The 10,307-nt window shown below is 43.2% G+C and overlaps 1 non-coding gene across 1 annotated transcript; it reads left to right on the plus strand.

Moving 5' to 3' along the window:
* The first annotated feature begins 8,839 nt into the window (after positions 1-8,839).
* On the plus strand, positions 8,840-8,965 carry LOC129648134 (U6atac minor spliceosomal RNA). Its single transcript, XR_008712718.1, has one exon. It is a non-coding gene; the product is annotated as a U6atac minor spliceosomal RNA (small nuclear RNA).
* Positions 8,966-10,307: the final 1,342 nt, after the last annotated feature.

Here is a 10,307-nt window from a genome sequence, read left to right on the forward strand (position 1 = left end):
GTTACAGATGAGAGAGAGCTCTGAAGCTCTGAAAGTCTAAATAACTTGTCCTAAATCACACACTGGGTAAGTGAGGGAGCCAACATTTGTTCCTAGGATGGTTCTATTCCCTATTTTTCTATCCATGCACATACTGCTTATCAGAGAGTCTTTTGACTATTCCTGACCTAAAATCTTATGACTTTACCTATTACATTTTCATTCTCATAGGGAGTACAGTTTAGACTAAATGGAAATCCTTCATAGTGGCATCCCAGGCACCCGAAACTTAGGTGAGGAGATTAAGCCACCAACCAAAGTAAACTTGATCTATAAGACTGAACTCTGAGACTTCAGCACTAACCTATCTAATTTGGATAAGGGCTTCCCTGATAGCTCAGTTGGAAAAGAATCTGCCTGCAATGCAGGAGACCCCAGTTCGATTCCTGGGTTGGGAAGATCCCCTGGAGAAGGGATGCTAAGTCACTTCAGTTGTGTCCGACTCTGTGCAACCCCATAGACGGCAGCCCACCAGGCTCCCCCGTGCCTGGGACTCTCCAGGCAAGAACACTGGAGTGGGCTGCCATTTCCTTCTCCAGTGCTTGAAAGTGAAAAGTGAAAGTGAAGTCACTTAGTCGTGTCTGACTCCTAGTGACCCCATGGACTGCAGCCTACCAGGCTCCTCCATCCATGGGATTCTCCAGGCAAGAGTACTGGAGTGGGGTGCCATTGCCTTCTCCGGAGAAGGGATAGACTACCCAATATAGTATTCTTGGTCTTCCCTTGTGGCTTAGCTGGTAAAGAATCTGCCTGCAATGCAGAAGACCTGGGTTCGATCCCTGGGTTGGGAAGATCCCCTGGAGAAGGGAAAGGTACCCACTCCAGTATTCTGGACTGGAGAATTCCACGGACTGGATAGTCCATGGGGTCACAAAGAGTCAGACACTACTGAGCGACTTTAAAAAAAAAATTTGGATAAGCCCACTTTCAAGACTCAAGACCCTAGTAAACCCACAGAGCTGAAAGCGAATAAGTGTGTTTCTAGAATCTGTCAGGGCAGAGTGATGTTGAAGGGCACTTTTACCCTAGTATGTGATTTGACTGACACTGGACCATACTAGCTTGAGATTTTCCCCCAAGAGAATTGGGTGAAAGCCACTTTATTATATATGCACATTTCTATTTTCAAAAACAAACCATACCACATTACAGAAAAGCATCTATACGTTGTTTTTTTCACTAAACAGTACATCTTGGAGATGTTTTATATCAATGCATGTAAATCTATCTCACTTGCTTTAACAATTTTATAGTATTCTATTGTATGGAAGAACCATATTTTATTAGATGTTTAAGAATACATTTGAATCAGTTCTAATGAGGTGGATGAAACTGGAGCCTATTATACAGAGTGAAGTAAGCCAGAAAGAAAAACACCAATACAGTATACTAACACATATATATGGAATTTAGAAAGATGGTAACGATAACCCTGTATGCGAGACAGCAAAAGAGACACAGATGTATAGAACAGTGTTTTGGACTCTGTGGGAGAGGGAGAGAGTGGGATGATTTGGGAGAATGGCATTGAAACCTGTATAATATCATATATGAAATAAATCGCCAGTCCAGGTTCAATGCAGGATACAGGATGCTTGGGGCTGGTGCACTGGGATGACCCAGAGGGATGGTATGGGGAGGGAGGAGGGAGGGGGGTTCAGGATGGGGAACACGTGTACACCCGTGGCAGATTCATGTTGAGGTATGGCAAAACCAATACGATATTGTAAAGTAATTAGCCTCCAATTAAAATAAATAAATTTAAATTAAAAAAAGATATTTTCTATGTTTTGCTATTACACAATACTTGTAGTAAAAAAAAAGAAAAAGATGCTGCTGGACACTATGGCAACCCCTCTCTGCCCAGAGATGGATCATGAGGATTTACGAGCTCCCCTGTCCCCTCAGGCCTTTCTGGGAGGTCCATTCCTCTTTTCTCTTGTAGATCCTGGCACAAGGCTATCCTTCTTTATGAAATCCCAGCAGAGGAGGGCAGCATTTTTCTTTATCTCCGATCTGTTGCCTTCCAAATAGTACAGAGTCCCTATTGATTTTTTTATGCCACAGGGAAACAGCAAAGGGTGAATAAAAAGATGAACTACTTGATAAATTATGTAATGTTAGGAAAATTCACGAAGCTATGATGGGCATTATCCTTGCAGACATGTAAATGTTGCTGGTCTCAGTTCTCCAGTCCCCTTGCCAGCCATACTCTCATCTCTTCCTTGGGAATATCCAGCTTGGTTTACATTCTGTTTATCCTCTGCCTTCTCCCCTTCTCTGGAAGAGTAACTTTCAACTTCACTGATATCACTCCAGGTCTGGCATCCAATAAACCTGCTTTGAATCTTAGCTCTACCCCTTGTCTGGCTTTGGATATTTCATCCCTCTGAGACTCAGTCTCCCCCTTCTCCAGTGGCATCTCCTCATGGTGTTGTTATTAAGATCAGATAGGAACACACAGGGCTTCTCAGGTGGTGCTAGTGGTAAAGAACCTGCCTGCCAGTGTAGGAGATGTAAGAGACCCATGTTCAATCTCTGGGTCGGGAAGATTTCCCTGGAGGAGGGCACAGCAGCCCACTCCAGTAATCTTGCCTGGAGAATCCCATGGACAGAGGAGCCTGGCGGGCTATGGTCTGTAGGGTAGCACAGAGTCGGACATGACTGAAGCGACTTAGCAGCAGCAGGAACATACAAGAATGTGCTAAGCCCAGTGCTAGCACATGGTAAACAATTAATAAGTGTTAACGAGTCATAAAAATCATTATCCTGTAAGAAAATCCAAATGAAGTCTTCATTTTGTTTTTTTTCCCCACTGGATTTTTTCCCTCTTCTGGGGAACTACAATAACAACAAAAAAAGAACTGGCCAACCTAGACCCCAGAGTTCAGAATCAATCATTATTCTGTATCTTTGTGACAAGGGGAAAGAATCATATTTAAAAAGATAAGTCATTCTGTTCATGGAAGAAACACACACGAGTCATAGATGGAATGATTGGAGGACTAAAGGAGAGTCTGTGAAGAGACTGAGGACATAATATATTGCCATGATGTCGTTGGGTAAATTTTTTTTTTTTTTAGGAAAGTCAGCAGACAATGGAGGGAAAGATTTGTCTGGATTTTTTCCTCTGCTTTTCCTTCTTTGATCTGAGATCAACTGGGTTGTTCTTTGAAGAGCTGGTTTCCGAGGCTTCTGATGAGTTGCAGGTGGCTTTCCAAACCATCATGTGATCATTCATCAGTCTCCGTGACATATTTGCCAACACCCAGGTGGAAGTTTTGAAATCTTTTTGGCTGATTTATGTATGCAAAATATGACAGGTACATTTTAGGTCTTTATTTAGGGTCAAAGGATGGCCCTGCCTACTTTAAGCATGAACCCACACAGATAGCTATCAAGAATTTCAGGATTGCTAATGGGGACGGTGTCTGCAGACCACTCCAGAGGTCACTCAAACACTGTGAATCATTAACAAATGAACAACTGTAGTCTCTACATAAAGTGACTGTGTGGGTAGAAGCAAAAAAGCATATATTTTCAAAATTTTCCTGGTGAGTGGGATGTTATTTTTGTGATTCTTGTAAACCACTCAGAGCATGATTTTTCCCCATATTTGTCATACATGTTAGTAGGAAAGAATCAAGGAAAATCAGTGAAATAACTTTTATTATTTTGTGGAAATCTTAAGTACTATCTGAATTTGCTAACACATGAATTCTTGCCTTGATATTTCTTAGGAAAATCTTTTGGATGAATAATTCAGTAACTTAAAATGTTTACTTTGAGATTTTTCAGATTAAAATTGCTTTCATAATTTCCCAATTCAAAATCCCCATAGTCTTTGAGCCCAAACTGATAGTTACGGGGTCTCCATCACCTGCTAAGCAGTTTTTTTTTTTTTGATCAGCACATCCAACAGAACTTTCTCTGGTCATGTAAAAGTTCACTCTCTATGTTGTCTAATAATTTTCGACTAGCCAGTAGAACTGAATTTTTAGTTTAACTTTAATTATTAAAATTTTAATTTCAGTAGCATATATGACTGGTCCCTTCTTTATTTGACAGAGCAGGGTCAGAGCATTCTGAGAGGGATGTCAGGGGACCTGCATTTTCTGAGCCTGACTGAGGTCAAGGAGAAGAGCCTCATGGCCTCTCTGGGTCAGGAAAGAGAGGCAGCATTGCAAAGTGTCCTCTGGCTCCCATCTCTCCAGCCCCACTCAAGTCTCCCCTGAAAGCCCTAACAAGATGCTCCTCCTTTTGGTACCTTGTAAATCACCATCTCTGCCCCTCTCTTGATCCTCTGTGAGGCTACTTTGTGTAACGAGGTTTCATCCTGTAGGTCAACACTCTGTGTCCCCCAAGACTGTAAGGGCACTGAAAGTCCTATCCCAGCATAGGGAGAAGAACTAATCCAGGCAAAAACTAAGTAGAAAGACCACAGGCCAGGGCTTGTGAAATTCATCCCGAACTCACCTTGACCTGCTTTGCAACCTCCCCCTCCCCATACCACCCTTATTTCCCCTTGCTTTTTAGAAACTCATTTTTTTTTTCCTCTCCATCATCCTCTTTCTCCTATTAATGTCTTCTGGCTTTGACCCTCCCACTTGGTTCCCACCCTAGCACCTCTCTCTAGTTTCCAGGACCTTGTGAATTTTCCACTACGTTTCCTGGTACCTGACATCTTTGGATGAACACAGGTGTCCTCCTGAGGTTAGAGCCAGGGCAGATCCTGCCGAAGGTGCCTGGGGTTCTGGGGTTGTCTGCCTCCTTCTTTAGTTATCACGCTAATGCTTAGTCGCTAAGTCTGTCCGACTCTTTGTAACCCTATTGACTGTAGCCCACCAGGCTCCTCTGTCCATGGAATTCTCCAGGCAAGAATACTGGAGTGGGTTGCCATTTCCTTCTCTGGAGGATCTTCCTGATCCAGGGATCGAACCCACATCTCTTTTATGTCTCCTGTCTTCTGCATTGGCTTGTGGGTTCTTACCCACTAGCACCACCTGGGAAGCCCCTTCCATTAGGTATGCTGTTGTTCAGTCGCTCAGTCATGTCCAACTCTTTGTGACCCCATGGACTGCAGCACACCAGGCTTCCCTGTCTTTCACCATCTCCCAGAGTTTGCTCAAACTCATATCCATTGAGTCAGTGATGCCATCCAACCATCTGGTCCTCTATTGTCCCCTTCTCCTCCTGCCTTCAATCTTTCCCAGAATCAGTATCTTTTCTAATGAGTTAGCTCTTTGCATCAGGTGGCCAAAGTATTGGAATTTCAGCTTCAGCATCAGTCCTTCCAATGAATATTCAGAGTTGATTTCCTTAATGATTGATTGGTTTGATCTCTTTGTAATCCAAGGGACTCTGAGTCTCCAACAGCATAGTTCAAAAGCATCAATTCTTCAACATTCAGCCATCTTTATGTCCAACTCTCACATCCATACATGACTACTGGAAAAACCATAGCTTTGACTAGACAGACCTTTGCTAGCAAAATAACATCTCTGCTTTTTAATATGCTGTCTAGGTTTGTCATAGCTTTTCTTCCAAGGAGTAAGCATCTTTAAATTTCATGACTCCCGTCACCACCACCTGCAGTGATTTTGGAACCCAAGAAAATAAAGTCTGTCACTGTTTCCATTGTTTCCCCATTCATTAGGTATAGGGGCCTAAAAATACTTGTTGAGAACTTAAAAAACAAAAGTCTTTTTTTAAAAAAACATTTCTGTTTTGTTTTGAATTGCTTCTCAGTGGTAAAATACGTGCAATTGCTTTCAAAAAGCAAAACCAAAATGGGGGCCATATGGGGGGATCTAACCACCCAATTCGATTTCTCGTCTTTGTTATTACTGACCTGCAGTGAGTTCATAAGCCATCATGTTGTCTGTTTTCAGCAGTACTGTGGGGGTGTTGTGGGAAAGGTAAGCCGCAAGTAGGATAAGGGTCCCATTCATGTATCTTCAGTGTATGAGCAGGATAGCCCCAAAGGAATGAGATTTTTCCCCTGTGAAGGGGTGGGGAGGATTTCACAGCGATGAGAGGGGCAGTGTTGCCTGGTTGGAAGGATGAGTGTATCCTCGGGCTGTAGTTTGTTAGACATGTGACCAGATGGTAAATGCTTTGGACATAAATGGAAAAGTGCTATCATAGGCTTCCCAGGGCAATTTTTAATCAGGAGAAAATTTTTCTAAAATTTAGGCAGCATTTAATCCCTCTGTCGAGTGAGATGCCCATCTTGTAAGGCACTAGATAGTTTTATATAAAATATATGCATACACAGAACCACGCATAGATGTATGTACTCATAAAGAGCTCTAGTGGAGACATGGATGACTCATCACACTCAGCGGTGCAGAAAAATGTGTTTTCCTTAATCTGCCTGTTACTGACATGATTTTCCTATGAGGCCCCTTCATATAGGAGGGAGTAGCCCAGAAGGTACTTAATTTAGTCTAATCTGGCAGTCTTAGTCTGAGCCTATAGTTTGAATAGACTCTCCAGGTAATTTGGTTTCTTTGGGGGTAAATTTTGCCTTTCCTTTTCTGCCCCTCCCCACCGTCTTCCTTTCCCTTTCTTGGACAGATGGAGAGAGGGGTGTGGCTTAGGTGACCTGAGCAGTGGAGGGAAAATGGGGACTCTTGCATCCACAGGGCATCTTCTGGGTGCTCCCTGACTTCTGGTACAATGAGGCAGGACTGGCACGTGTGGGACTGGTACCACTGACCTGGCACTGATGAAATTGTCCAGATGGTCTGATGGGCTGGTATTTATGCTGCAGACATTAGCTTTCACATTTCACATCCAATTTCAAAGTTCCAAACTATCTTGAAGGTCCCTAGCCTTCTTCTGGGCCATATGGCCTTGAAGCATCTCCAAGACCCCCATTAGGGCCTTTGAGACCCTACATGTCACACCAGGGGGACATACAAAGCCAACTCCTGCTGCTAGTGCTGGGACAGCCTATCCAACAATGGTCCAAGGGGCTGCTTGGAGGTGTCTTGATTACCTTGGGCTTCCATAACAGGATTCCTCACACTGAGTGGCTTAAATATCAGGAATTTATTTATGGAGGCTGGAAGTCCAAGATGAAGGAGCTGGTAGGGTTGGTTTCTGGTGAGACCTTTCTTCTTGGCTTGCAGATGGCCACCTTCTTACTGCATCCACATATGACATCTTTTCTGTGTGTGTACCTCCCTAAGGTCTCTTCCTCTTCTTTAAGGACACTGGGAGTAACTTTAATCGCATCCTTAAAGTTCCTAATTCTAAAGAGTGTCCCATGGGAGGTTAGGGCTTAACATACATATTTATGGGGAGGACACATGTTAGACCATATCAGGGGACATCTTCTGGATGCTTCTTCCACTGTACCTGTGGGAGCTGCCACTGGCTGTCAGGTCTTGTTCCCTGCCTCCTCTGTACTCATCTGGATGCTTCTAGACTACCTGTGCTTTCCAGAAATGTACCAAAAATGAAGACTTCACAATCCTTGTCTCTATCCCTCTTCCTTCCCACAACTCCTGAAGAAATTCTGTTGTCTGGGTCTTCCCATCTTCATGCCTGATAGGTTGAAAGCATCTTAGATGTGACTTTCTTTCTAAATAATGCTGGGTTTTCCAACTACTTGTCAAAACAACATCCATTGTGACTTTGCTCTGCTTGGGAGCTAATCCCACCCTGAAACACCAATTGAGACCCACGGTCTGAAAGCCCCAGGGACAAAGAGGGTCACAGAGTGAGAAATATCTCTGAAAATGCCTTAAAAACTTCACATACCTACAGTATATGTTTATGCACAAACACAGAGGTACCTTCGATGCTCTATCTTTTGCTTCTCTCAAATTCAATGGAATTATTTATGTAAATATTAATCACTGTCAGTATATATCAATGATTAGTTGTATTTTAGTTATATTTAATATTAATATAGTTAATAATTTAAGAATGTCATTCATATCTATGGATGGACTGGGGGGTATAATGCTTAGTGAAACAAGTCAGACAGAGAAAGACAAATCCTTTCACATAATGTGGAATCTAGAAAATTTAAAAAGAAAAGAGTCATTATAACAAAACAGAAATAGACTCACAGATGCAGAGCAAAAACTCATGGTTATAGAAGAAAGCAGGGTGGGGGAGGGACAAAATAGGGAAAGGGGATTAAGAGGTACAAACTGTTAGGATAAAATCAGTAAGTGACAAGGTTTTCGTGTACAATACAGGGAATATAGTCAATAGTTTATAATAACGGTGTGGGGTTAAGTCTATAAAAATATAGAATTGCTATGTTATATACCTGAAAGTAATATAATTTTGTAAGTTAGCTACACTTCAATTAAAACAAAAAAGAATGTCATGTTCTGGAAGTATAATATTCCAAATCCCTAGCAATGGGGTGGCCTAAACGAATTTGTTCCAGTCATGTCTGACTCTTTGACATCCCATGGACTGTAGCCCGCCAGATTCCTCTGTCCATGGGATTTCCCCAGGCAAGAATACTGGAGTGGCTTGCCATTTCCTTCTCCAGGGGATCTTCCTGACCCAACAAAGGAATTTGTTACATTTGCGTTTAGCCCTCACTGTCTGTCAGCCTCCTTGAAGTAAACTGGGCCATGGTAGGCAGGCATCTTTCAAGGTTCTGATGTATGAGAACGTGAGGTCTCAGGAGAACACAGCATCTCACACTGTCAGCCTTCAGGGCTCCCCTGCCTCTACCCATGCTGTTCTCATGCCCAGACCCACTGATGCTTCCACCTCTAGATTTGACATTAAAAAAAAAAAAAGGTTGTGTCTTAAATGGTACCATGTGTTGTATGAAAGGAGAGAAGGTTAGCACTCCCCTTGACAAGGATGGAAGAAACTCTGGAGCCTGACAGCATGCATATGGTCAAGGCATTGCCACCTACTTCATGGCATCTAACCATGGGGCTTTCCTGATGGCTCAGCAGGTAAAGAATCTGCCTGCAATGCAGGCAACATAAGAGATGCAGTTTCGATCCCTGGGTTGAGAAGATCTGGAGAAGGAAATGGCAACACACTCCAGTATTCTTGCTTCAGAAATCCCATGGACAGAGAAGTCTGGTGGGCTACAGGCCAAAGGGTTGCAAAGAGTTGGACACTGCTCCACAAATTTAACCCGGCCTCCATCCCCCATTGTCCCACCCTACCCCAAATAGGTAACCATTTTTATTGTTTTGTAGTGTGGGGGTGTGGTGTGGGGGTGTGGTAGGGTGAGGGGGAGGAGTGGGGAGGGGGTGGGAAGATTTGAAAAGCAAAAGAAGAAAATACAAACACAGATTTCTGTCTTCCTTACTTTCACATTGAAAAGGTAATATACTATACTGACTGTTTTGTACACTGCTTTTTTTTTATTTCATTTTTTGAGAAAAATTTCCATGTTAGTATATAGAAAGCACCACGTTTTCCTTCTTTTTAAAAGAAATCCTTTCAGAGTATGCAGTCTTAACATACAGTGATGAGAAACTATTATTTTATGATCTTTTCATTAAAAGCTTGACTGAAAAAAAAAAAAAAAAAGTTGCCCGGGGACTTCCCTGGCAGTTCAGTGCTTAAGAATCTGCCTTCTAACGCAGGGGACACAGATTCAACCCCTGGTCCAGGAACCAAGATCCCACATGCCCTGGGGCAACTAAACCTGCGTGACTCAAATACTGAGCCCTTGTGCTCAGGAGCTCCCGAGTCACCATTGTAGCCACCCGTTCCAGGAAACAAACTCAGTAAGAAGGACAATGCACATAGTGGAGTGCAGTTTATTACACCGGTGGGCCCGAGGCAGAGTCTCCTCTTAGCCAAGGACCCCAACCAGTTTTTGTGAAAACCTTATATACCCTAAGTGCACGTGCCCAAACCCACCTCCCCAAATTCCCTGAAACTAGTCTGAACAAAGGAAAAGAAAGATACGGTCAAAGTTAACCTGTGATTCATATGCCTTAGGCCTAGGTAGTAAACAGTGGACAATTATCAATAGTCCTGTAGTCATACCCCAATAAGCATAGCAGAATTTATGATTCTATTCGGTTACTCAGACAATTAGGGTATTCTTTTAGACAAGGGAGAGTCTAGGTATGAGCCCTGGGGCTCTTCCATGGCAAGGCGGGGGTGGTGGGGGTGGTGAGGTGGGGGATGGGAGTGAGGTGTGGGGTGGGGAGATGGGGTGGGGGGTGGGGTGGGGTCTGGTTTTCCAGTTGGTTTGTCGTTTCCATAGATACCGGGTATACAGCTCAAAGTCCACAGTCAGGCCCCAGATGGAGTCC

The sequence above is a fragment of the Bubalus kerabau genome, chromosome 3 (genome assembly GCF_029407905.1).
Source record: "Bubalus kerabau isolate K-KA32 ecotype Philippines breed swamp buffalo chromosome 3, PCC_UOA_SB_1v2, whole genome shotgun sequence".
NCBI lineage: Eukaryota > Metazoa > Chordata > Mammalia > Artiodactyla > Bovidae > Bubalus > Bubalus kerabau.